This window comes from Megalops cyprinoides, chromosome 15 (genome assembly GCF_013368585.1).
Source record: "Megalops cyprinoides isolate fMegCyp1 chromosome 15, fMegCyp1.pri, whole genome shotgun sequence".
Classification (NCBI taxonomy): Eukaryota; Metazoa; Chordata; class Actinopteri; order Elopiformes; family Megalopidae; genus Megalops; species Megalops cyprinoides.
In genome coordinates, this window is record NC_050597.1 from 2,781,996 (window position 1) to 2,809,700 (window position 27,705).

The 27,705-nt window shown below is 44.5% G+C and overlaps 1 long non-coding RNA gene across 1 annotated transcript in view; it reads right to left on the reverse strand.

The window, feature by feature from the left end:
• Nucleotides 1–27,097, reverse strand: part of LOC118789622 — a 156,396-nt gene extending 129,299 nt beyond the window's left edge. The window contains exon 1 of the long non-coding RNA XR_005005464.1: nucleotides 27,055–27,097. This is a non-coding gene — a long non-coding RNA (uncharacterized LOC118789622). The remainder of the gene's footprint in view (nucleotides 1–27,054) is intronic.
• Nucleotides 27,098–27,705: the final 608 nt, after the last annotated feature.

Genomic DNA, 27,705 nt, shown 5'->3' on the forward strand with positions numbered 1-27,705 from the left:
GCTGACTGCTGTACCCGCACAACCTCCCTCTGCCTACACACACGGCCTGAGCCAGCGTCCGACATACCAGCTCTTTTTTATATATCCATAACGGGAGACCACTTCAGCATGGCTCACTTTATATTCAGCTGTAGCCTCAAATCCCCTTTCCCATGGAATATGCTCTAATTATTATTTAATCAGTTTGGCTGCTGCCCACAAAGCATTAAATTGTTAGTTAACATTCCTTATAAATTGCATTTATTAATTTCTGGGAGGAGGCTTGTCCATTGCTAATTTATATTAGTACCATACTGCTGTCGACAGCTGGAGAGCTCTAATTAAATTTTGAAGGTTTTATATATATATATATATATATATATATATATGTCTAACTTTTTGAGCTTGGGCAGAGAAACGTTATTTTGGCGTGCTAACATGACTTGCATGGGCTCAGTCATATTGGTATGTATTGTCCACTCCCTTCTCCTGTCTGGCTATATCTGAACAGGAGCTAACATTTACACCGAGAAGCAGAATGGTTACCCTATGGTAGCTCAACTTCATTAAACCTTTTCGTATACACTTTAAAGTATGGAAGTCAGAAGTATTACGTTCGCCTCATGGAAAGATTGGGGGAGGGCTACTGAAAGATCTGAATATTTTGAGAGGATTGCCCGTTTCCTTTCTCTGGCCTTTGAACAGTGGATTGGCTCTTTTACATAGCAGATATTACCTTCCACTCCCTTGCCAGAGGTGCCTACCTCTCAGAACCTGTAGAAATACTGGAAGCTGATTGGCTGCTGGGTGAGCTGACATCATCAGTCTCCTCCTCCTTTTGGTAGCACCCAAAGGAATCAAATGATAAATCTCTATAGTCCCCACTACTGCTAATTCATTTATCTAAATTTATATTCTTATTTATCACTGTATTATTACAAACTTGGTTTATTAATTGTTTATTTACACACAGTAAAAATGGATGGACCAGCCTGTATGCAGCTTTTTGACTCATGGAGTTACAGTGTCCTGTGTGCGGACTCTCAGGTCCTGCTGATGCATATATGTGTGTAAGTGTGTGTGCGTGTGTGTGTGTGTGTGTACACAACAAATTAAACCCACCTGGAATTTTTCACAATTTTACATACACAGAGGTCTGTATATTCAGCTAAGAGTAAAATGCGAATATCACTGGATTGTAGAACACTTCTGTACAGTATTTTTTGAAAGCAGCTGTGAGGTTGATGCTCCATGACCATAACTGTCTAAGAATAAAACAGGGCCAAGTTACAATCCAAACATGCTGTAAGGCTGCCCCACAGTTTGAAAAGTTCCATTCCTTTAAGCCGGGGCGATTATGAATTCACGGGGTAACCCCTGGTTTGAAATATGCAAAGAGCCAGGATTGGACCCCTTCACGCATGGCGGACGCTGAACAATGCTGTTTAAGCGTGCGGTCGGCGAGGGCCTGCCGTCACTGAGGACCGCAGCTGCGTCCTCCAATGCTGACGAGCAACACGCTCTGTGATCTCAACGGAGGCCGCAGGGACCACGAAATAAAACACACACACACACACACACACGCACGCACGCGCACGCACATTAGAAAAGCCCCTGTTTGAGCTGCATTGTCAGAAAACAAATTCCGCGGTTCTCATTCACCACGGCCGTTAAAATCCTTTGATAATAATATATCTTTGGCTGTAAGAACAACGCATAGCATTTTAAACAGCCATACATTCATAATAAGTAGAGGAGAGACTACCTCCCATGTGTTTTAATTTGACTTTAAAAGCATTCTCTGAGCTGGCAATGCTTTTAATAGTTATTCACTTACAAATGATTGCGGGTCATTACACAGTCATTGGGAGGGCAGTAATGAGAGCTGCTTAATGGCTCTTGTAGAACATTGCTGTAAACGATAGGGAAAAGTTCCTGTCAGTAAGTTTTTATGATTATTCCATATGAACTGCATTTGTTTAAGCCTCGATTAAAATAAAAAGGGGATCAATCTCCCTAATCAAGCCCAATTTATTAAAACAGTATTTCCCACTATTAGCGGGTCAGGACCGAGGGAGGACGTGTTTTGGAAAGCAAATGACGCTCTTTTCACAAATATTGCGCTGATCTCTGGTCAGCCAATTTCTCCCACTTTTACAGTATGCTAATTGACAGAGGCGACTGACAGGAAGCATAATCAAATGAAGACATAAAAGACTCTTATTTATTATGTCTGAGCAAAGACAGTAACGGTGAGGGCCGAGTGCTTGTGCTCCTCGTTCCTATTGATGTACAATGCTGACAAGTAAATTAAATTTACCTTTGGAAATGGTTCTATTAGTATTTTTATTAGGTTAATTAACCAACCTCTGGGGATTCATTTAATCGGTGAGATTTCTGATTAATTCACTGTTCCCCTTTCTTAGTGCAGGAATGAGAAAACCCTGAAGAAGCTTCCTCTTTGACTGGAGCTCGCCAGAGCGCTTCATTGCAGCTCACTGTAAATCCATCCACTTTAATCATAAGAACATAAGAACATATGAAAAATAAAAATGACAATGCTGAAACTGGATAGATGGTTCACACCGCATACTGCAGAACACCACATACTGTTTACAGATTCAAGGCTGACAATTTACTCAATTAATTAATATGTAATAATGTTGAATTGTTATTTTTGTTATATTTTGTAAAGACATACTGGATGGAATTTTAATCTTTATGTTATTGGAAAAAACTTTGCAAAAACAGGAATTTGCTAATAACAGCTGTTGAGTTCAACTCTTGAGAGACACTACAGCTTTCAGTGACTGAGGAGTGCACAGACTCTAAACAGGTCACTTCCCATTTTTAAATGAACAAAGCCAGCATGCAGATTATTACCGGAATCACTGACAGTATTTAGGATGTGTACTACAAGTGCACTAGTCATAACAAGATAAAGAAAAAAAAATGTAGTGTTAGGTTTAACTGCAGGTCACAATCTGCATAATGGCTGGGTTTGCAAAAGCCTGAAACACAGACAGAGCAGAATGGAAAACACTTTTCTAATGAGTGATGAAGCTGGATTCAGAAAGCTGTGATCAATACAGCTGTTCTGCCCCCATCAGTAACTGTTAAAAGCTTTGGAAGAGGGTTTGAAAACCTGCAAGGGAAGATGACCGCTACTGAGCCAAAATATGCCCATTTATAACACGTTAAGGGATTACCGGCAGAATGTCCAGAACAGGCGATTCCTGGCCCTTACCACTGAGTGCTCGCACGATCTCACAACCCCGTTTCTCTCCGTTCAAATATTTATTTTCCTTCACCTCCAGTAGTAATTGATGTCAATGTTGAGGAGACGTCAAAACTCGGAGCCCAGCTGAGCATGCATTACTCAAATAAGCATGTGACGGCCGCCCGCAGGGAGGCCTGGATGCAGTCAGGGAGACTCTCCTGATGAAAGAGCTATTGATTGGAAAAAACTGCCTTTTGATTTAGCAGATTGCTCATCGGGGTGGAACCGCGTGCGCCTCAGATGTAATGCCTTTCAATCTGTCCGCGGGCGAATCCAGCGCGGTTTCCGCGGGGACGGCGGGGCCAGGGCGTCGCTCTCCTTCGCCCGCTCTGATCACACTTAAGGCTGAGCCATCGATTGGCCGGCCCCGCCCTCTCTTTTAACTGAAGGACACGCCAGCCACACGCGGTGAACCTCACCTCTCAATCACACGACGAAATCAAGGGAAGGAGACATAGAGATGCCGCTCACATGCGTTACGGGACACTGAATAACACTTGGTAAAAGAGAAAAGAAAAGATGCTGAATCCCTCCGAGCAGATGTTTGCTTTGGACGTTCTGCACGATGCCGATCCACACTTTGAGAGATCTGTACAGAACGAGAATTCAAATGTTTTGCAGATTGAACTTGAAATTTTTTTGTCCCTAACGTAACAAAAAGGCCTGCGATTAAAAAACCGGCTTAGTTTTAACCTAAAACAGCACACTACATGGCAGCCATGATTTTCAGTATTCTGTGTTAACTTCCTGTATTTATTGACTGTAATTGCCTGATGGAGGGTAATGCAGATAACATCAACACGCGTGGGTGGAATGAAAGTTATTCTAATTGTTTTTTTGTTTTTTTCCTTCCAGCGAGCGTGTCCTCTTGACCTTGTGTGAGTAAGTGAGAGGGGGTGATGATGTGGTGACATGGGCATCTTGCAGTATCTGCCTATAGCTCGGCGGGCACATCCACAGCACGTGGCGGCACTGTACCCCGTTCGAGGAACGCCGCCCGGGCCTCTCGGGAGCTGCCGAGCCGAGTTTGTGTTTTTAATTAAATCACTAAACTGTGCTCCCTCAGGTGCTTGTGTAAAACTAGAGAAGAACTTATCCTTTGAGGGTGCAGTGTGTCACTGTTTAATCTGACTGCTTTAGAATACATGTCCTCTCTTTCTCTCTCTCTCTGTCTCTTACTCTGTCTCTCTCTCTCTCTTCCTCCCTCTCTCTCTCTCTCTCTCTCTCTCTCTCTGTCTCTTACTCTGTCTCTGTGTGTCTTCAGCTGCGAAAGGAACTGAAAGTGAAATTTGAGTAAATTTGAGCAGAGAAAGGACCTCCTTCCCATGCTGCCTACTCATGACTGGCATTGTCTTGCTATCCCAGAGACAGAGACAGAGAGACACCCCCTGGTGGATACCCTCAGGCTAGGGAGTCGTAGCACCCCAAAATCCTGATCCGGACCCCTGACCTGCTGACCTCCACACTCAGTTTGGGGGGATTCTCTCTGTGCTGCTGCAGGCCACAAACTACACCCCTACCTGGTGCATTAGAATACAATTACTGTTGAATCCATTCCCTCTGCAACCCTGCCACGCTGACAAACCCCATATACACACCCCCCTTTCTCAACATCCAGCAAGCCCAACGCTCGTATCCACATGAGAACAGTAAGATCAATCCAAAACAGATCTGGGTCCAAAACAAAAAAAACAAAAAAAAAAAAACACACGTACATGTACACACCTCCAAAACCAAATGCTTCCAAACCAGTCGTATTTAGCATGCTACAAAGGGAGGAACAAAAGTCTTTTTTAAAGTGTTCTCTTTTTTCCAGGCTGAGGAGTGTTATCTGAGCCATGTGGAAATGTAATAGAATAAATAAAAATGGACCTCTGTCTCCACACTGGAGGCCGGCTCCCTCTTTACTTTTGGAAAGATACACAGGACTCTTAATAATTGATTATGATTGATTTTAACCCGGCCTTGACCTGGGCGAAGAGGCAGAGCCAATGGCGGCCTCAGCGGCTGGGAGGAGGGAAACCAGGCCAGCGCACGTCTTTAAAAGCTCCAGACATGTACAACAGATAAAATATTTAGGCAGAAGAAGCCCTGACCTCCGTGCGCTAGCCAGCTCTGAACTCGAATTGATTTCTGACAAGGCAACTGGGACACCATTACAACAAAATGCACTAAAGCTGGCCACTCGCGCCTGCTTACGTCCAAGCCGGCTGGAGCTCTTCAGAACAGCTATGGTCAGAGGTGGGGGGGTTGGGAGGAGGGGGGGGGTATGTGGGGCTGTAACAGACAGAACGAACACTCCCGCACAGGTTGGTCCGAAACGTCTAGTGAGAGTTAAATTTGAGGTGAAACCTCGTTCTGCTCTCTGGCTCACACATTTCAATATACACGGTGGACTCCACACTCATTGGCCAAACTGACTATGCTGTAGAAAGTGAGCTAAGAAGCAACGGATCTCACCAGAGTCATGGAAGATCAGTACACGGACTCTACTTTGATTCCAGCCAACTGTCTTAGTGGAAAAAATCTAACCTTGTACATTAAAAATACATAAATATGGAGAAGTACTCCACGCTGGCTACACTGTCATAAAAAAAAAGAGTGAAATATTTTTGGAGGAAAGTGCTCTGGTTTCGGGATTGGAAGGGAACAAAGACATGTAATGCACTTTCCCCCCTCAGTAAAACCTCTGCGGTCCGGGACGTCAAGAGGAGCAGTGTTGGACAAGTGCAGGGTGACGTGGTGCTGGAGGCCGAGCCGACGTGTCTGCGGCGCGACTCCACACCGCGCCACACGCGTCTCCGGCCACACCTCTGCAGGCCGCGGGGCACGTCTGCCCGCGTACCCGCCCGCCTGCTCCCGCCACGCATCTCCACAGACGATCCACACGTAAACAGTTTAATAATACATCGTCTCCTCACGAAGACCCCAGCGTGGGTTCTGAGGCGATGTGCGATAGGGTCTACCCAAAAGCCTCACCTTCAAACTCTACCCGCACTCACACTGCTTTCCCCTCTCTGTCCTGGAAGTGGTGCTTTCATTCCTTAAAAAAGACAAAATAAATAAAAGGATGTAGCCCGAGGCTACAGGGAAGAGGAACATAAGGTTTACAGCAAAGAGAAAGGAGAGACAACAGCTCTCTCTCTCTCTCTCGCGCTCCCTCTTAACTCAGGAATGATCGGACCAGGGAGAGTTCCTGGAACAAGACAGAAGGAAAAAAAGATTCGTTATAGAAATGGGAACGGAGTTACCGGGAACAAGGAGAGCAGAGAAAACCCGGCGAGAGCACATGTACTGTGGCTGCGTTCACTGTGGTTCACCAATATGAGCTACATAACCAACATCACTGTAAGTGGCAAAAATGGCCTCGCTACTGTAAATGTAGCATCTCTTTCTCTATCACTGGTACTGAGGTACTGCGTGTGCTTACCTAAACGAGGGAACAAATGAAAACACGTATTTTAATCCTAGTGTAGAATATGACTTGTTTCGGCTGCTTCTGAGAGAAAAAATATGAGGCCAGTGCGCTTAACCTGTCTAATTTCTGGTCAGTAGACAGATTAATGCATCTGTCCCTTTCTGCAGCACGTGTCTGTCATCTGCTTATTGACCACAGAGCCCAGACCTTCTCTCCCGGGAAATCAATCAGCACATATTGGAGAAATGGTTGTGAGGTAAACTGACCCCCTCCCCTCAACACACACAGACGCGCACGCGCAGAAGTGCACACACAACAAGCACAACACACACACATACAGAAGTACATACAGAAGTATGCACACACACACACACACACACACACACACACACATACATACATACAAGCCCACATACACAAGTGTGAACACATACAAACAAATAAACACACATATTTACATGAACAACTGTGCACACACAAACAAAAACATATACATTCAGACAGCCACAACTACTGACACATACAACCGCACAATCATACACAGCCACACACATTCACGTACAGGTACACATGCAAGCACAAGCACACACACACACACACAAACATCGAATGAGCATGCACACACATACACACAGGCACAAAACACACAGCCAGTTGCATGGAAATGTCCCTGCATGAATGTGCTACCTCAGGGTATGATTTTAAGGTTTCTCTCGGAATTCGTGTAGTGCTAGTAGCTGGGAGTCATGTGGATGTAGAGCCTTATACAAATGAGAAGAGTTCAGAGAGCTGTGGGTCCTGTTGGGGGGATTCGGGGTCTTTTGGGCAAAAAGCAGGCCCTGGCATGAAATGGGGAGCATAGTGCTCATGACTATCTGAAGGGAAGCACAGGCTGTCATGTGCTGGCTTTCTCTGTGAGTCTTCTGTGTGGGGGAACTCTTAACGAAACAGGGTGCTGAGAGACTACAGATCCTGTGTGTGCGTTCATGAGTGAGAGAAAGAGTCTGTGTATGCGCGTGTGTGTAACTGTGTGTGAGTGTGTGTGAGTTTCTCCCGCAGCAGAGGGTCAGCACCGCAGCGTTGACGGGAGCCTGCACGCCGATCCCACGCAATTAATCACGGCGGCGGGACGGGGCGGGGTCAAGCTGAGGCTATTAAAGGAAGACGCGAGATGCTCAGCGTCGTTCCGCACTGTGTCCCCGCTCTGTCCCCGCGGGCTCCGGCGGGAGAGGGGACCGCAGCTGCAGGGAGCCGCTGCCTCGGCCCGGCCCGGCCCCGACGCGCCCCCTCCCAGACGCACGACCCCCAACAAAGCCCAAAACAACAACGCTCATCCGCACCGTCCCCATTAACGGCGCAATAACACTCAACCGTCAGCCCGTCCCACGTAACCACAGTAACCAGCATTCCAAAGGCCGTAACCCCCAGGGCGCTACCCAGCCGAGGACTGCCTTCAATCGAGGAGCGCATATTCTTTGGCTGCGCCCCGAGACCCGCCCAGTCTTTGGCTTTCTCCTGACCCCTCTGGCTGCAGGCCTATAAGGACTTGTACACATACAGCAGGACCCTTTCCCCTGGGTCCAGGTGAAAGCACATCGTGAACAAGGGCCTCTGAATGAAATGCCTGATAAAAATTAGAGACAGAAAACGTACATTCGAAATGAAATTGCATTCCACTTACAAAGACATACTGTACACGCTATTTGTTAGTCCAGCTCGCTTATTTGCTGAGGCAGTTCAGGCTCGAGGGCACAGCAGTGACGCTGCAGGTGAACCGCTCACCTGTGAGCCTCTGATGTCATGCCACTGTGACACGCAGCAGCCTGGCGCTGCTTAGCATGTTAGCGCAAGGTGCACAAATGACACAGATGAAATGACATGAAAGCTGACATGTCACATTTGTTCTCAAGTGCACGAGCACACAAACACACACACACGCGCACTCGCGCACACACGCACACACACACACAGAAACATACAACATAATATAAAACACAGACAGAACTTCTGGATTGACTGGTGAGACCTTACTTGTCTCTTATCCAAGTTGTGCATATCTTTGCCTCTTTCTTTCGCTCCTCTCCCCTCTTTCCAGGAAAAATAAGAGGTTATTTTTTTCTTTTTTTCTTTTCTTCACTCTCCTCCTCGCCAGCTCTCCCTAAACTAATCTCAACTGGTTCAATGTTGTTCAATTAGATTCCAGTTGACATGCATTGGAAGTAGGCAGAACTATCAGTAATTCTGCCCTCTTTATAGCCAATCTATTTTTTAATAAAGGTTCTGAAGAAAACATTAAAGTATTGATCTTTATTTATTGATCTGGCAGAAAGCATAGTTAAAGCTGACACAAATCAATCAAAATAAATTTAAAATGATGATAGCTTATAGAAGAACTTGAGCTTGTACTGGGGGCTTAATTAGTGAAATGGCGAGAGGGAACCGAAAGCAATATCAGACAGTAATACAGTGACCGAGACGTGTTAGAGCCCTAGATTAGGACTTGGTATTGTATTAAATGAAACGTTCAGGAGCCAAGGTTAATGAAAAGGGCACAGCACTTTAGGCCCATTTAATCCAGAGGAAAAAAAAAAAAGCCTCTAAACACTTATAGGACTAATGCACCCTACACCGAACGGCCACAGCAACGCAAACACTAGTGTTACCTTCCCCATGAACAGCCTCCTCCCACAAAAACAAAGCATACTAATGAATCTGGGGAAATGAAGGGGGGGGGGGGGGGAGTCGGGGAGGGAGCGAGAGAGAGAGAGAGAGAGAAAGGGAGACAAGAGAGGGGTGGGAGACAGAAAGAAGAGAGAGGACAACAGAGGAGAAAAGTGAGGGAGAGAGAGGAAGAGAGAACAGAGGGAATGTGTGTACATTTTTTTTTTTTTTTTTTTTTTACCTTCTGAGGTCTCCCAACAGCACAGAATGCATTAAATTATTTTAATCTGAATAATGTGCTCCATCAGATGGATGGGCAGAATCTCGGTACAGGTGTAGAGGGCTTAATTCGGTGGGGATGTCTGTCGAACGGGACTCTTTTTTTTTTTTTTCTGGCGAGCAATAACACGCTTAGGAGTCACGTGGACTCACATTCTCCCAATTGCACTAATGTCAGACCGAGCCAAAGGACCTACTTTAAAAGCACTCCGGTGCGGATGTTCTGTGCTCTGAAACACACGAGCGGGCCACTATAGTGGATCATGCAGATCAGATGGCGTCTTTCTGAAGGGCCGGTTTATTTTTAAACACTTAATCTGCATGAAAATGCAGACTGCAGATGGGCAGGCGGTCTGCATGCTGGCACATTTCCGTCTGCACCTGACATAACCTCTCAGACCCCTCACACCCTGCGGTGGTGTGTCGATGGAGACACGGTGCAGCGTTTCACAACTAGGTGAAAATCACACACATTTCCCCCGCAATGAGAGTAGCATTTAAACCTAACACTCTTCAAGCATCTATCCCTGAGAAAAAGTCTGAGGCTTGTGGCAAATCACAAAAAAATCAACATAATATCTGTAGCAAAAATGTTCAATATACCCTCTGTGTGGACCTGTGTGTGTGTGTGTATGTGTGTGCATGTGTGTAAGTGTGTGTGTGTAATGGCTGTCACTTGATCAAAATAATTACTTGACTATTCGGTAGATTAACTGGATCTGTACATTGGCATGCTTTCCTGCATGCTTTTAACACTGTCGGTACTATTTGATTGGAGGCAATACAACAGTGCCATCTGTATGCCTCTGTCTAACACACCGTCTCCAACAATAATACCTGGTTAACTACCTGACACAATCCGCATAGCAACTGAGATAGTCAGGGATTTTTGTTCCGATACACTCAAGGCGTTTGACATGAAATGTGGTCTCTGGGGTGTGGAAGCTGTTGCTTAGAGGCCAAAGTAATGGTATTGCTAGTTCTGGAAGCCTTCCTTCATTTATTTTCCTGCACTGGTCTACCAGTCCTAGCCAAAAGATGCTCAGTAAGTTAATAATACAGCAAACCAATTGCAATACCCCTGGATGAAAATGGTTGTTTGCAAGGGAAGAAGTAAACTTGTCCTTATTGGTCTAGTTCTGTTTACCATCAGACTTGCAGTGAAAACAGGAATGACTGTTTGACCTGTTACTCACTACCGTGGATGTGGACGATCCCCTCGTCATAACACCCCCTTTCTGTGTGGATTTACTGCCAGTGAAAGCCCTGTCCCCCCTACCTTCCTGCAAGCTGCCGACAGTCACAGTTAACAAGTAGGCTGACACTTTGAGTATTATTCAATGTGGCCAGAGTACAGGAAGCATCTGAGTGTGTGTCTCTACCTGTCTAGCTTGCCATCTCAAAAAACTGGTGGACCAGCTAGCCAGTTAGAACAATGGTTCTAAGACAGCATTTTATATGAAACCTCCAGTGATAGTGAAATGGGGGGAAAAAAAAACTAAATAAATAACAGGGTCAGGTTACAGACACAAATTCAGGAAATGCTCATTTACTTTGTTTTGCAATGATGCTTGCTCGATATAATTTTAGGTATATACACACATACAGTATACACATACAAACAAGGTGTGCTGATTATCATTATGATGATTATAATTACATTAAATATCATAAATTATATAAATCATTTTAAAGATTATACATTGAGTATAATGACATTTTATAAATACATAACATCAGTCAGTCATATATAATCATATATCTGCTATATATATATATATATATATATATATATATATATATATATGCTTATGTATCAGATGTGTGATGCTGTGAGCGTATTTTCCCTCCACAGGTAGAGCGGAGATCAACAGTGGTGTCAGAGAGCGCTCGCGGTCGGCATTTGTACCAGGCTCATGTCAAAGCCAGGCAGCCACAGCTGGGCTTCCCTGGCCAGATAAAGGAAGGACTCTGAAATGAGAGGCGCTGCTCTAAAGCTGTTTGAACAAACCCGAGAGCTCTGCGCATGATTCTTACCCGTGTCAGTGCTTCAGTCCGGAGGACACACTGTGAGGTGAGTCACAGGACCGCCACATACAGCATGAGTCAGACAGGATTCAGTGGGACAGGATCCACTGCCTTCTAAAACCCAGTCAAATTAAACAATTCAATGCAAAGCTCACTAGCATCCACTGAATAATAGGCTTTGTGGTCCCCCCCCCCCCGGTTAATGTGTATTGTCAACAGGTATTGCCTCAAAATCAATATTGTCAGTACCGGGTACAACTTTCATCTGCCTTTCTCAATCATCAAACCGAAATTCCACTTGGCGTACTTCAGGTGCCCGAAGGAAACATGCTCAAACTGTACTTAAAAAGGAGAGCATTTTACACACAAAAATATTAATGAGCCAACAAGGACCTACACATTATAATTATGTAGAACAACCCTGACATCTTAGTAGGCCATGGTTCCCTGTGGAATACACAAATCTCGCCGGCAAGCAGAAGGGGCCTCCTATTGACAAATAATGAAAACACTTTACGTGGGAGATGAAAATAACACAACACATCCTTCATCACCATCTCAGAATAGATTAGCAGAGCATTACTGCTTTAACCTGAAATATCTAACTTGTTCTGATTTTCTTCCAAGCCAGCATTCAATTCTATTCCTCTTACTGTGGTAATAACAACAATTCAATAATATTATTGCTCGCTGATTGAAAGCTAATGCACTTTTTAAAATCAAACGCACTGACATCATTTACGACCCGCGAGGTGACGTGAAAACGCTGTGCTCTGATGACACTACACCTGAGTGAAACTGTGCAACTCCTCAAAGACCAAGTCCAAGCGCAGCAGAGCTGACACAGCCTCCTGTGTCTGACAACACTCCCGCCTGGACAAAGCTGCTATTTATAAAGATTAACAAGATAATCATATCCCTGCTCTGCAACCCATGTGTCAAACTGGAACATGTTAATTGTGGATTTTCATTAAAAATTAAAGCTGGCCCATTACAGATCAAAGTTTCTCTTCAGGCCAGGGAGATACCACTGAATACCATCACAGACCCAGCCAACGCACTGCACTGTAGATAATTAAATAGAGGCAGGCCAAATGAAAAACAACATGGAGGATAACAAGGACTTTAAAAACAGCAACAAATAAAACCACAACTATTACTACTACTGTGTTCGGTGCCATGTGAAACACTTTGTCCTTCTGTTGGAAGGGTACTGTGTTTTTTTTGGTTAAAAAAGTCTCGGTAACTGAGAAATAAACCAAAACAAAACAGCTGTCAAGACTTCAGCTTTTACGTCACATCATGTCACAATGCCTGTAAGCGCTGATCTGGGACCAGTTTTGCAGTTTAGATTATATTGGTTAAAGTTAGAATTGTTATTAGGAAATCTGGTTCGAGACCAACATTCACAGGCAAGGTCTGCCTCAAGCTGGAGATATACAGCAGCTACCCATGTAGCTGATTAATCCTAAGGATCAAAATTCCAAGACCACTTTAGCAAATGGAAAAAAAAAATCCCAATAGTCCTGGCTTTTTTTTGTACTTGATTATCATGTACTGATATAGAATACAAACACAAACAAGCCATGTGCAATCTGTACCTGCTGATTTGATCTCCGTTTCCGCAATACTCATATTGCGCATCATCAAGTTCAGTTAAGTTCAGCCACACATATGGGTGGAGCAACTGGATCTGAGAGAGCACTGCTAGGAAGGTAACTAATAACAACTGAGGGTTTATTTGAGGTGTTACAGGTAAACCTAGGACATAACTTGCACACAGCTGGAGTGAACATCCCCTAATAGCTACCTCTATCAGTAGGAACAGAGAGAATCCAGGACCCGCTGCACATCGGCTCTGAAACAGATATGCGGTTCTTACTGTCCCAGTGAGACCAAAAAAAATGGATGCAGAGGCTGAAACAGATATGCAATTCCCTCCATCCCAGGGATATGGAGAAGGGATGTAGAGTTATTCTTTAACCCAAGGGCTTAATACATAAAAAATGGTGCACCAAAGTGTATACACAATGCATTCTCTACAGATGGGGGTAGGTTTTAGGAGGTAGGATGCGGACAGAGCTCCCGTTGGGGTGTGTCTAGAACATCTGCCTGTGTCCCTGCCTGTTCAGCTGGGCTTCTGCCATGCAGGTATGTCATCCAGGAGGAGGGAATGGGGGGGTTTAGCCAGTTTGCAGGAGGGGAGAGGAGCAGAAAAGTATCAGAGACACTTAGCTTTTCTGATTTTCATCATGTGTGAGACAAATTCAAATAAACTGATAATGATATTGTGCTGTAGAACATGTATTCTCTTCCGGATTCTACATCTCTGCTGCCCTGACACTGAAGAGCTGGTCCAGCGGTCAGCTGCAAATCACTTACCGCTGGTCTGCGGGTGGGCTGATGGGTTCTGATTGGCAGACGGGATTCAGCACGAGTTCCCGGAGGCGGAGGGTTCACGCACTTCAGATGCCCGAACGGTTCAGTGCGGCAGATTTATGCACAGGTAGGTTCGACGCCGAGAGGCCCTGTGCCAGGTGATTAAGAGACACGATTTGGCCAGCGCACAACAGGAGCGATTTACGCTGCCCGGCTATCACTGACCGCAAGGTACTTACCACTCTTCTCCCCGCTAATATAAAAATAAGATACTTGACTCTGCAGAGAGCAGAGTGACACCTGCAGAATCGCGGTGAGGATGGTGGTGTTTAATGGCCTTTTAAATTTTTATTCAGAGAAAGCCATAAAAAGGGGGAGGCAGCCGGTGGAGAAACATCTCTTAATAACCAAAACGCTGTGGTTACCATAGCAGAGCTCATAATTCTGACTTCAGGCTCTTTTTTTCTTAATGCAGAGGAGGGAAGAGGGGGAAGAAAGAGAAAGAAAAAAAAAAACACACAGAAAAGACAACCACAGTTTAAAATTCCTGTGAGGTCAACACTGGCCCTTACGATGTTTTTTTCACAACTTAATAATAGATGTTTTAAAGTTTAAGTGCTGCCTGAGGGTGTCCCAGCCATTCATTAGAAATCGCGGCTCTCCTCATTCACGCAGGGAGAAAAAGCATTTACATACAGCGCTGTGGATTAATAAGGCAGGGGAAGCCGACCAATGAGAGCGGGAGCCGGCCATCAGTCAGGCACCGAAACGGCTGCCGCTAAAGCCCATATTCTTTGGAAATATCAGGCCGTCTGTTTCAATATTTTTGCACATCCCGACGGAATACACAAATCCAAATCTGATAAGGCTGGAGATGCGCCTCAGACCGGGTGCGCTGTTCTTCTGCGGCCTCCAACCCAATCTTTTATTTATCTGCAGCGGGCAGGCAGGCGCCCCCCCCAGACAGAACCCACAGCTCAACGCCTGTGAAACTTTCATACAGACTGATCTCAACATTAAAGAGCCGGGCGGAAGCCGCTGCGCTCGCTCCACACGCAGGTGCAGGTGGGCGTCGGTCACAGGGCAGGGGCGGGGCTAAAGGGGGACACCGGGCATGGAGCATGACACCCTCTGAGCACGCAGCAGGCCGCTGCGCTAAGCTACTGACTGACACACTCATGCAGATGAACACTACTGAATGCGGCACACCCCAAAAACAGTTCACAGATACATACTGCCCTCATGCACTCACATGTGCTGTTACTGTGCACAGGAAAAACAAGGGAAAAAAGAAACAGCAGTCACTGTCTACTCAATTAATTGGTTGTCTGATTAATTCTTCCATTCATTTATTCACTATTCACATTTATTCACTCTGGTATAACTTAAGTTACGTGTTTACTTCAGTTTGTAAGAAGTACTGTAATGTGGGTCAAACTCTTTACTGTAACTTGACTTCATAAACCTATTTCAGGTTTTTAGAGCAGAGCATCTTCGGACATATGGATAACTTGGCGGTTTTTTGCGCTGACAGCATTTTTTTCTTTTTCTTTTTGTAGAGGTCCGTGCATACAGCTGGGTCATTCAATAAATACAACATAAGTACCTTGCTTGGGGTCACTTCCCAAAGCAAAACATAAAATTACAACCCACTTGTAACAGGGCAGGCTTCCAAACCACAACATATACAAGTACATTATGAATTATTTCCATAATGTATAATTTCAATAATAGATTATCACAACACCTGTCTACCACTGACATAAGGTAGTATAGAAAACTGCCTTCAATCTGTTGGAGATGCGTTATAAAAAGTTGTGGTCTCTCAGAGGTGTGCATTTGACAAGTCCAGCTTTCTCAGTACTGTGCGTTTGACGATTCCAGCTTTGTTCGGTACTGTGCGTTCGACGATTCCAGCTTTCTCAGTGGTGAGCACCGCCAGACAGCCGAGCGGCGATGAGCCCTCTCCATGCCCAAGCCTCACTAATTGCTGTGTTTTGCTTTTTAATGTCAGTGGTACAGTAGACATCAAACCCCGGCCTTCCAAAAGCTCCATCTGGTCCTTGCAGATGTCTCAATCAAGGTAGCAGCTGACTGAGGAGGGCCCCTTCCTCCCGCATCCTGGCTCCGGCTGACGCTCTGGAAGTGTGGCAGCGACACGCTTCGCTGAGTTTCTGACCCGACGCCGCTCTGCCTCCCGCCCCTCCGCGCACCACCCGGCCTGCGTCTGCACTCAGGCCCGAGCCTGCTGGACCACAGGCTCCACCCTACAGAACCAAGCGCAGCGAGCTGAGCGCCCCAGATTAAAACCGTACTAACATATGATAGTGTAGCATCGTGGTAAGGTGCAGGACTCATAAGCAAAAAGGTTGCGGGTTCGATTCCCCATTGCTGCACTGCTGCTGTACCCTCGGGCAAGGTACTCAACCCAGAACTGCCTCAGTAAATGTCCAGCTGTATAAATGGGTAACATGTAAAAATGGTAACCTATGTAAGCTGCTCTGGATATGAGCTTCTGCTAAATGCCAGTAATGTAATTTAATGACTAGTTATTACATAAAAAACCTGTTTGCAAGTTGACAAGTCACTTGCTTGTAAGTGCTTTCACCATGACTAATAAAAGATTTGCCTTGAACCCCAGACAGAGGGAAACAGAGATACACAGTTGCAGCTAGAGAGAGAGACAAAAGTGTGTGTGTGTGTCTGTGTGTGTGTACGCCAGTGGGAAGCATTGGTTGGTCTGAATGATCTGCATGCAAACTAGCGCTCCAACAACATTTATTTAGAATCTTATTTAATGTGGCAAATATTCAGTCAAAAGGCAGCTTTGGCAGGTGTTGCATTAGGGTGATAATGCTGAAGTGTGAAGTGAAATCTCTCCCTCTTTCAGTGACAGATCAGATCAGAGAGTTCGCATGACTCCATTGCACACACACTTCCTGTTCTTCCTCATTTCCACTCTGTCACTTCCTGCGTCTCTCCTCCCCCCCGCTGCTCTGTTTTGAACATGCACAGGGAGCGATAAACCCTCCTTGACCCCTAAGCATCACTCCATTGTTCCTGGAGCGAGGGCGGGGCTAAAGCTGCCTGCATCACTGCGCAGAGGGGAGGCAAAGCATCCCCTACTGCAGAACTACGGACAGAAACCTGCGCAGACAAAACACATGTGCAGTGAGGGGGGGACGCAAATCTGCGCATACCTGCGCAGGAACTGTTATCCAAACGCAGGACATGGAAAACGTGCCTCCTGATAAAGCACCTACCCTTGCAGCAGGACACCTACCACAGCCTGCAGTGTGCGGACAGCAGCTGACATTAGTGGAAGCAGATCCTGTGAGTGCTTTGTCTGCCTCAGCACTGGCTGACAGGAACATCGCAGACAATACGTCTTTTTTCCCTTTTTTCTGAACAAATGAATGTGGAGGAATGGCTGAATATTTATTTATTTATGCATTATTATTATTTTTAAATGCGTCCGCTGTATGACTGTGTTTGTTTATCTGGTCCGTGTTCTCCCCTCGCCGGTCCACACTGATGCTTTCATTTCATTGGCCGCTCCGCCGCGAGCGCAGTGAACGGTGGCCATTTCCAGATTAGGAGATTAGGTTATTCATCACTCAAGAAGCCTCCTGCTGTGACACCACTATCAGAGGCCCACCAAATCAAACCATCTCTGGAAGGCATTTCTAAATAATTGAATGCACAATAATTTCCCTATTAATACATATCTCATATTACAGATTATGCATGAAATGTCCGCATTATCTGTTGCTTTTTGTTAATGTCCTGCTCTTCACCAGTAAATTTAAGCGACAGTGCTGGATGGCCTCCGCAGAGATGAGAGGATAGGTTACAGATAGCCCCTCTCTTTTATTTATTTGTTTTTTTTCCCTTCCTTTCTCTCAGGATGCAGAAGAAAATTAAAGAAAATCAATCAATGTAGCGCGGCAGTGGAATGAGAAACAGGGTCTCCTCCTCAGCCAGCAGTAACGCTCGCTGATGGTTGTCTTTCTGAGAAGTTGTTTTGTCATTTTCTCAGATACACATCGGATTTATTTATTTTTCACCCGCTTATTTATTTAAGTATTAATTACCCTTCACTGGATGCACCTCTGGAATAAATATAATTCCTGAACTCTCCAACGGAATGAAATGCATCACAAGGGAAAAAAAGAAAAATCTCTCTCACCTGTAACTGTACACCTCTGTTCAAGGTTATACAGAGGATAGCAAAACACGCGTGCATGCATGCACACACACACACACACACACACACACACACACACACACACACACACACACACACACACACACACACACTTATCGGACAGTGCAGTCAGGTCTCATCCCCGGTGCCGTTCACGCATTAGTTCAATGGTAATATTTGACTGTTATGCTGAAGTGCGGCCCATTAAACGCATCTGCTGGGTGAACGAGGCCCCGTGCACGATCACCAAACCCTCGGCGGGTGGGCGGAACACCGAACAGCACCAAACAGGCCTGGTGTGTGCCATCTGCTGCTCTCCACATTAATTGCCCTACTGTATGTAAGACGCTAAGAATAGCAATTTGGTGGCGGTGATGGGAAAGCATGGGGTGGGTGCCTGGAAGTGAAAAGAAGTGGATATAGCACCACTTTAGAGGGGAATTACCGGCAGCGCGGGACACTGAGGGCTTCAGTGGAGGACACTGAAAGAAACACCCACAATGGAGGCATTAATGTTATGCAAATCTGTGTTGAAAGGTATAATTCCAGAGAGGCTCGTGGCAGGTTTTTTCTTTTTTTTACAGAGCAGGTAAAAATGAAATTAAAAGAGCCACAGACTCTTTTAATACTCCGCGTATTCTCTGCAGAAAGCAGAGGAGATCAGTACAGAGCTCCGAGATCATGGTTATGAACCTTAATTATTACTATTAATTATCTGTGTGATGGAATGCTTTCTGTGAAAAGATGAGCAAAGCACAACTCTTCTGCAATGAGAAACAGAGAAGAAAGAGGAGCTTTAATTCCCAGCTGTTCTTCTGTTTATTATTGTAATTGATAATTGGTTTATATACTACCATGGGACATGTAGGTTGCTGTTACCTTTTACAGGGCTGCCAGAGTTCCAAATGTGATGTGGAAAATCACATTAACAGTCTCAATTCGAATAAGTCTTAAAAACTGAAACTCAAATATGGCATTGTCCCTTGTTTCCAAAATCCATATTTTATCAAAACTGCCATCGATAAAACGTGACACCACCAGCACAGCTATATATATATCTAAAACTATATAGCAGAAAAAGGTGTGAGTTGCCAGGACTGGCTGTGCGTTTGGTGGCTGCCTCTGTCTCAGTTTTTTGCCTGACTCAAATGGAAAAGCGCAATCCCTCCACAGATGACACACAGAATGCATTATAACCATTAATGAAAAAGTTAATGGGCCATTTTCTTACATATCAATTTACATTTTACAATTTGGGTACACAAATGATGTCTACAATACCAGGCCAATAATATTTTGCTCAAGGAAATAGTTCTAATGTGTTTTACGGACATCAAATGTTGTGAATAATGATGCGTCCACAGAATGCAAATAAGATGACAGCTGATACGCTGTGATCAACAGTGCTTGTATAAGAGCTTTGGAGCAGAATTGAATTGTGTTGAGCTACAAAAATAAGACATCTCCCGTGCTGCAGCACAGCGGCCCCCATAAAGCACACAAAAAAACATATTTCATTACCATATCCAGTGTGCTGCCGCGCGCATTTCCATAGGCGGAATTCACGCGTTTCTTCATCAACACGGCCTCTCTCAGGCGCAAATACATTTCAGCTCTGCTGTGCATCTTCCCGTACCTGCGGTTTCTGTGTGTGTGTGTGTGTGCGTGTATATGCATCTGTGTGTGTGAATATGCGTCTGTGAGTGCATCTGTATGTGTGTTTGTCTACATGCACCTGTGTGTGTGTGTGTGTGTGTGTGTGTGTGCGCGTGTATATGCATCTGTGTGTGTGTATATGCCTCTGTGAGTGCATCTGTATGTGTGTTTGTCTACATGCACCTGTGTGTGTGTGTGTGTGTGTGTGTGTGTGTGTGTGTGTGTGTGTGTGTGAGAGAGACAGATCTGGATGTTTTCCTGTCTGCCCAAACATCTCAGAGATGAGTGGCGGCAGACGTACCCAACTCTGATGAGCAAAATTAGCATGAAGGACGAAACAAAGGAAATCAAGAGGAATAAAAGTCTTCTGCTTTTTAAATGGAGCAGAACTGCGTGGCACTCTCCTGTCTTTAACCTTCTCCTTTTCCATTTTATTACATTATACGGAAATTCCACATTGCTTTGTGCTCAGGGTTTAAACAATGCCAAATTACCTTCTAGCTCACCCTGGGCTTCAGAGCTGTTCGTCTGAAAAGACCTCCACTCTCTCACTGAGATTACAGAGGTGTTGGTGAAAACCTACCCAGCCTGAGACGTGTGCTGATTAGGGTTGAAGTGACAGCCTTCACATGTAAATAGGACACACCTATCCCCAGCATTGTTTCAGAGAGCAGGTATCAACGCAGCGTCTCAGAGCGGAGATCTCGTTCTCCCTGTGCGCGCAACCCGGACGAGCTCCCTCTAACAGTTCCTTCACACTGCCATTCCACAACATCTACATTTTGGTAAGTTTATGAAAAATAATCATTTTCACCGTGGGATGTCTTATACACTGGTTCATCTTATTAGACCGCGATGGTACCTCATCATGCAGCTGTCCCTGGGGTTTCTCCGCAGAGAGCTGCGGCTTTATTGGTGTAAATGTATATTTTACAGCCATCTACATGAAAGAAGCGCATTCCACACAGGGATTACACACACATGCATATAAACAAGCACACGCACACGCACACGCACACGCACACGCACACGCACACGCACACGCACACGCACACGCACACGCACACGCACACGCACACGCACACACACACACACACACACACACACACACACACACACACACACACACACACACACACACACACACACACACACACACATACACATACACACACACACAGGACTGCATGCTGATCAGATTCTTTTCTTTCAGGGGCTGGTAGGTGTGACGCCCAAGTAACTCTGAACAGTGAAAAATTTAATGGGGGGGTGGACAAACACACACACAAAAGCTGTATCAGTGCAGGGTTTCAATACTGACAGGTGCTTGGTTTCCCAGGGCAACCAAAACATTTGCTTCAGATTACCTGAAAATGTTTGTCAGAAATTTTGAGTGGCAATAATACACGCTCCGTACATCAAAAGGAGATGCACAGTAAATACAGCGACAGCCGCAGACTGCCTCTCAGGAAGGCACGCTGAACGGGTGAGTTTATCGTGCGTTGCTCTGAAAAACGAATAAAAAAGTAAATAATACACTCACTCCTGGCTCTCGAAGCCAGACAATATAATTTAGATATGTCCTTGTGAGGCAGTTAAAAACAGTCTTCCTTTGGAAGGTATTCAGCATTCCTACTGTTCCTAACTCAGCGCTTACCGCCATTGGACGCAAAAGCAGGACCAGCAAGACAGACCATACATTCTGCAACAGAGAGAGACCATGGCAAAGCCATATTCCACCTGACTGATCAGTTTCAACTGAAACTCCTTTTTAATATGCACCACCACAGTAAAGGGCACATATATATTGCGTACATTGTATGAAAAATAAAAATAGCTTGCGCTGAAATATTTTTTATCCAGAATTTTCTTGATATTTAGCCATTGAAGAAACTCCTGAAAACCTTATGAAATGTCTTCTTGCTCACCAAGATTTACATGTGATAAATATTATTCTATTTTATTATTTTATATATTTTATCAAAGAACATTAGATCAGGGGACCCTGAGTCAATCAGTGGGGGTGCTGGTTCACCAGTGAGACAAGCTGAATCTGGAACTGGTAATTAAGAAAGGGGTGTAAATGGGGGGGGGGGGGGCGGCAGCTTAAAAAGAATTTAAAAAGGAATACCATATCAACAATGTGCACAGCAATAACATGTACATGCACACATGCACGCTCATACACAGATTACGTAATAATCTTCACCGCTAGCTACAGGCAAATAAAGGCAAATAATCTATAGAATGCTTGGCATGTAAACCATATTTCTCACAGCTAGTTTTATATTCCAGTTGTGTTGTGGGCAAAATCTCGCTGCTTAGCTGGGCAATTTGCAAATCCCTGCTGAAATACAATTGCGAGCAAGCTGCACTGAAGAAAGCTTCTAGTTCTTATAAAAAGAAAAAAATCCTGATAATTCCTACCCAATACACACAGGACTTTATTTAGAAGATGATCCTAATAATTTGAAGATCAAACTGTACATGAATATGCGTGTGAACACCGAAACCCCAGGCACATGCATTCACACGCAACCATCCACGCATCAATTAAAGCAAATTCACCAGTAAGTCAGCCCGGCACATCTGGATACTGACAGCAGAGAAGCCCGTGCGAGAGAGAGAGAGGCTGCATCCAGAACGCTTTGTCTCGCCTTTATTTCGCCTCTCCTCGCAGGACCTTCATTATCCCACTCCCTCATTCTCTCTCCTCATCCCCCGAACAGCAGTAGCCAGAAGCGATGGGCAATAACACAGCGGGCCGTAAGAGATACCTGCAATGTTAATATCATTAATCAATACGAATGGAATTGTATTTTGCGATTCGCTGAAATGAAGGCCCCAGCGGTACAAATCTCTCTCACTTAAACCCAATTTGCAAGCCAAGATGGCCACTTTAATGACTGGCAGCAAAGTTTTTCCAACAAATTTCATGGGGCATGATCCAAAGATAATAGGTTTTCAGCCCAATGACAATCCAATTACAATGCCAATCAAAGCCGACTTCATGCACTCTAATTATCAGATTCAGCTGTCAGCTCAAATACTAACATCACACTCTTATTTAAACAAAAATTTACTTCAGACAAAATTGGAGTCCTCCATCGATTTTTTGGGATAAAAAGTAAGACTATCCCATCTTTCTATCTTTAATATGTAAAACTAATGCCTCTAAACACAGACACACACACACAATGAGATAATCCATACTGTATGGTTTGTTATTGCTTTCCCTAGCTGTTTAACTACATGGCTTTGAAGCATCAGTAACACAGTGCCACCGAGATACAATAGATATACACGGCCTCTCTCAGGCGCAAATACAAATACAATACAAATGTGTTTTAGTTATGCTTACATATCATAAATGTATTAGTATGAATTTAGGGAGCAAAAATATAAATATACTCAAATAACATTTTGGGAGTAAAAATTTTACTTAGAAAACCCCTTCAAAATGCCTGTGCATGATGTCACTCTTGTAATGAATATATCAGGGCTGCCAATGTCTAATTTATGAAAAATAATACTGTACCTGAGGCCACAGGGCTGGTCTGTACTCACGTTACACATCACCCTCCACCTTTAAATTAGTGATGAATGGCTTTGCTACTAGTCTTCCCTCAAGCCTGTTCTTTGATGGGCACCATAAAAAAGTCACACTACACTTTTATGTAATGAAATGAATTTTATATGAAAAGAAACAGGTGTAATAGTGTATTTCCTCTACTTATAGGTTTCTCTCTTTCAGAGACACCCCTGACACACACACACAAACAAACAATAAAAAAACTCCTTCAATAACAGAAATGATTAAACATTCATGGTCTTTACTGGAGAACATCTGCTCTATACAGGAATGTAGCCTGAGGGATCGAACAGGAGGAACCAGGGGGGTCTGGAGGATTTGTGCCGCCAAAGCTGAGAAAAGCAATGAGAAGGCAAGCTGTCGGAGGGAGCGTTACACATAAAAACACACTTCCCGCTCACTACACACCCACCGTCCAGGAGCTTTACACATAAACACACACTCCCTTCTGTCTCTGTGCTCACCACACACACACCGTCCAGAGGCTACATGCCTCACACACAGTCCAGGGGCTACATGCCTCACAAGCGTACGAGTGCCAGGCATATACAGTGCGTGTGTGTGTGCGTAAGACAGAAATATACAATGCACTACACAATTACAGATAAATTCTGCAATATACGCAATATATATTTTGCATAGATCCAGTTGCGTTTGCTACTGAGTGAAGCTCTACCATTAAGCACCTTGCAGAGATCCTGAAATTAGAACAAAGTGCTGTGCGTTTGTGTGTGACATTTTCAAAAACAGGGACACCTGTGGTTAACCTGTCTGCTTTGGCAACCAAGACTTTCTCAAATTTTCATTCACTCTAAAGACAGAGGATGTCCTCGGCTCTGCCCGTTTCTCAGAGAGCAATGTCCAGCAGCGTCCAGCAATGCAAACTCAGACAACCGCCTCCAAGCTGACTGGCCGAACACACAGAGGAGAGAGGTCAGAGGGGTGCGTAAAGGTGCGTCTCTGTTGCTCCCTGGGAGGAAGTGATGGCCAAACGCCTCGGAGCTCAAACATGGAGGGTAACGCGGTAAGCCGTTCCTCACAGCATGCAGAGTTTTATTTTCAGACACATGCTCTGGCAGACATCTGTCAAGGTTAACCTCACATCTCCATCATGTTTACTGTGTTAACACCAGACCCGGAGGAAGGCTGCGGTCTTTTAATTTCATCTTACGCTCAAGAACTGAGGGGAAAAAGAAATGATTCTTTACAGCAAACACGCTGTTGTGTTGTTTCATGTTTGTTTTTTGTGAGGGGATGAGGAGGAGAGACGTTCGAAAAGAACACACGGCACTGCGGCTCGGCGGATCAGTGTTTCTCCTGACGCTGCCTTGTTGTTTCCATGTTGTCTTCCAGGTGAACAAAGGAAACGGAGGAAATCTCTTTCGAGAAAAACACGATTAACAATTGATTAAACGACTGATTGTCTGCATCGTGTTCCTCATTTAAGTTTAACGGCGCAGGTGAGCGTGCAGCGTGTGCGCGCTCGGCCCTGTCAAAGTTTTATAACGTATCGTCGGTTCGCACGCTCCCCCCTGCAAGCCGGCGCGCAAGAGGAAGCCCGAGACTGAGGCCGCGCGAGTGCGCAGAGGAGTTCAGGACGGCAAAAATAGCATGACGACAAAGAGCCCGTCCGCCCTTAGATGTTGAACACAGCAGACAGGTGCTGATGGGAAGGACCGTGTGCGAGAGAGAGCCCGCAGAGCTTTGTGGATCTAACGTCTGACCCTCAGCCTCGGAGCTCTTCTGAGAAAAGTTTCACATTTACCATCGTTGCACCGAACTTTTTTTTTTGTGTACCTTGTGGAAACCCTCTACATCAGACTAACTTTGTGCTCTCCTCGGCACAAAAAAAGCATGCGCTGCAGATGAATTTCCACTGCAGCATATGTAAGTATATTTTACTGTTTGCTTTTCTCCGCTGCAATCACACAGAAAGCGCAAGCTGCTGGGAAATGATTATCTTTGATTATCTTTGAGTTTTCTGCTCGATAAATTCATGGAGATTGGAATCGGCGCCATGGGTTTCCACAGGAAGGAGGCAAACGCGGTCCCGCTCCCCCGTTCCGAGCTCTCGCTCAAGAGCTGTTATCTTTACTTTTTTCCTAAAACTCAATAGATATAAAGAGATTAATGATACATTTTCTGTGGAGATAACATCTGTCCTGTCTTCTCCGAGAATATTAAGCTTAATAAATATATTTATGAGCGCTGCTTTGTATAACCCTAATGCAATCAGCCATGCTGCCTGGGAAGGTTGGAGATGCTGAAAACCCATTGACTTTTTTTTCTAGCAAATTAGTCTACCACCTAATCGGTGAACCCTGCTAAGATTTTGAATTATGACTCGAAACACGGAGCTCTGTTGAAACACTGAAATGAATTATGCCGATTCATAAAGTTGCTGGTGTCCAGATTTCATTAGCCACACATTAACAGCGTTTTATGTTTATTACCACTCTGACATAATCTATAAATAACAGCAGAGGTAATCACTGGGATCTGCTGGACATCACCCTTTAATCGTACAGAGATACATCATTAAAAGTGACAATGGATAATAACAGGCCTGGGTCAATAGCCACAAATTAAAAGATCATAATTATATCCCGTAACGCTATCCATCTATCTAATACACAGAGTGGCAGAGGACCACCTTGTTAATCAAAGGGAAATGTGTTCCCTCTTACTGCAGTTCTCCCCGGCACAGAGCCTCCTGCTGCGGCCTTCCTGCCAGGAACGGAGGCGCCAAAGAAGGACCCCTCATCACCAGGAACCGAGGGCTGTGACCCCCTGCCCCAAAGACGGTAACTTCCTCACACTGATGGGATTAACACCTCGCTGCTACGGCTTTCCCCAAAAATTAACAGTTTTGTATGTATGGGATTCGCCCCCCTCCCCCTCTACCCCCACCCCAACACCAACACCTATCCTGTTTGCTAAATATTAGTCTAATCATAAATACATACTGTGGTTTCAGGGCAAAATAAATAAATAAATATAAAAACAACAAGAGATAAGCCAAGGGGCTAAACTAACAGAAATTAATAACACTGATGGGGATCTGTCTGTTTAGCATAATTTCAGTGGGAACGTTTCCTGACCCCCTCAAACAATACTCTTTATCTTGATTACCCTGAACAATGTGGAATAACGCTATTTTGTTTACCACTTAACCTTTAGCAGGCGTTGGTATCAGACAGCGGCCTCAGCGCTGGCGATGGCGGCTGCTTCCTGAGTGCGCGCTGATACTGGGTTTTAGCGGCGGGCAGTTTCTCGTTCTGTTTACACTTGACTTTGCACGTGTGGCGGGCGCTCCGAGCGTTAAGGGACTGCAGTAACGCCATTGCAACGTCCTCCTACCGCTCAAATTTGAGCAACTCATTCACGTTACCCTCACAAGGTGCCCGGGTCAAATCTTTCTTCAGCGCTTGAAAATAAAGGTCGGGGGAGGCAGAGGAATGGATAGCTACAGAGTTACGACTCGTTCTTCTCCTCTGGAATAAAACAGATTTGCACTCATGTGGGCTTTGGCAATCTGTTTGATCACAGAATAAACTGCGATTAGCCACACTTACCTCAGGTCCCTCCTTCACTGTACGGATTTCCTGCAAAGCAGATCTGACCAGGTGTCTCTGCACAAAAAAGAGAAAAGTTTCATGGAGATGTGTCTTTTCTAAGGAGCCTATATGAAAATATATGTCAATAAACAGTACTGTTAATTACAAGATCAAAAAGGAAAAGAACATAATTTGTGCATGTATATTCACATTTTATTCACAACTGACATGCCTTTACGAAGCACGTCAATTATGAAGAAAATTTTTACACCTTTAATTTTATTCATAATTGACCTGCTTTATGAATGCATTATTTTATAATATTCTTATAATTGCATACATTTTTTTGATATTTTATAAGGAATTAAATATGCAACACAATGTGTATTTTAAATAGTTGAAAAACAGGTAACAGAAGAATACTTTTGAATTTCTCTATCAAACTGTATCCTACATATCCTCCACAGCCTACATGATTAATATGCCATTTTTTCAAAACAGCTGTAAATAGTAAAAACTGTAAATGAATAATAATAATAATAATAATAGTCATCATCATCAAAGTTACAGGAACATTGACTTGCCTCATTCAGAATCAGGTTCCATTTCTCCAAAAACGCTGCACCCAGGTCAGTATTTGTCCCAGGCACAGGCGCTCTCCAGTGTAAA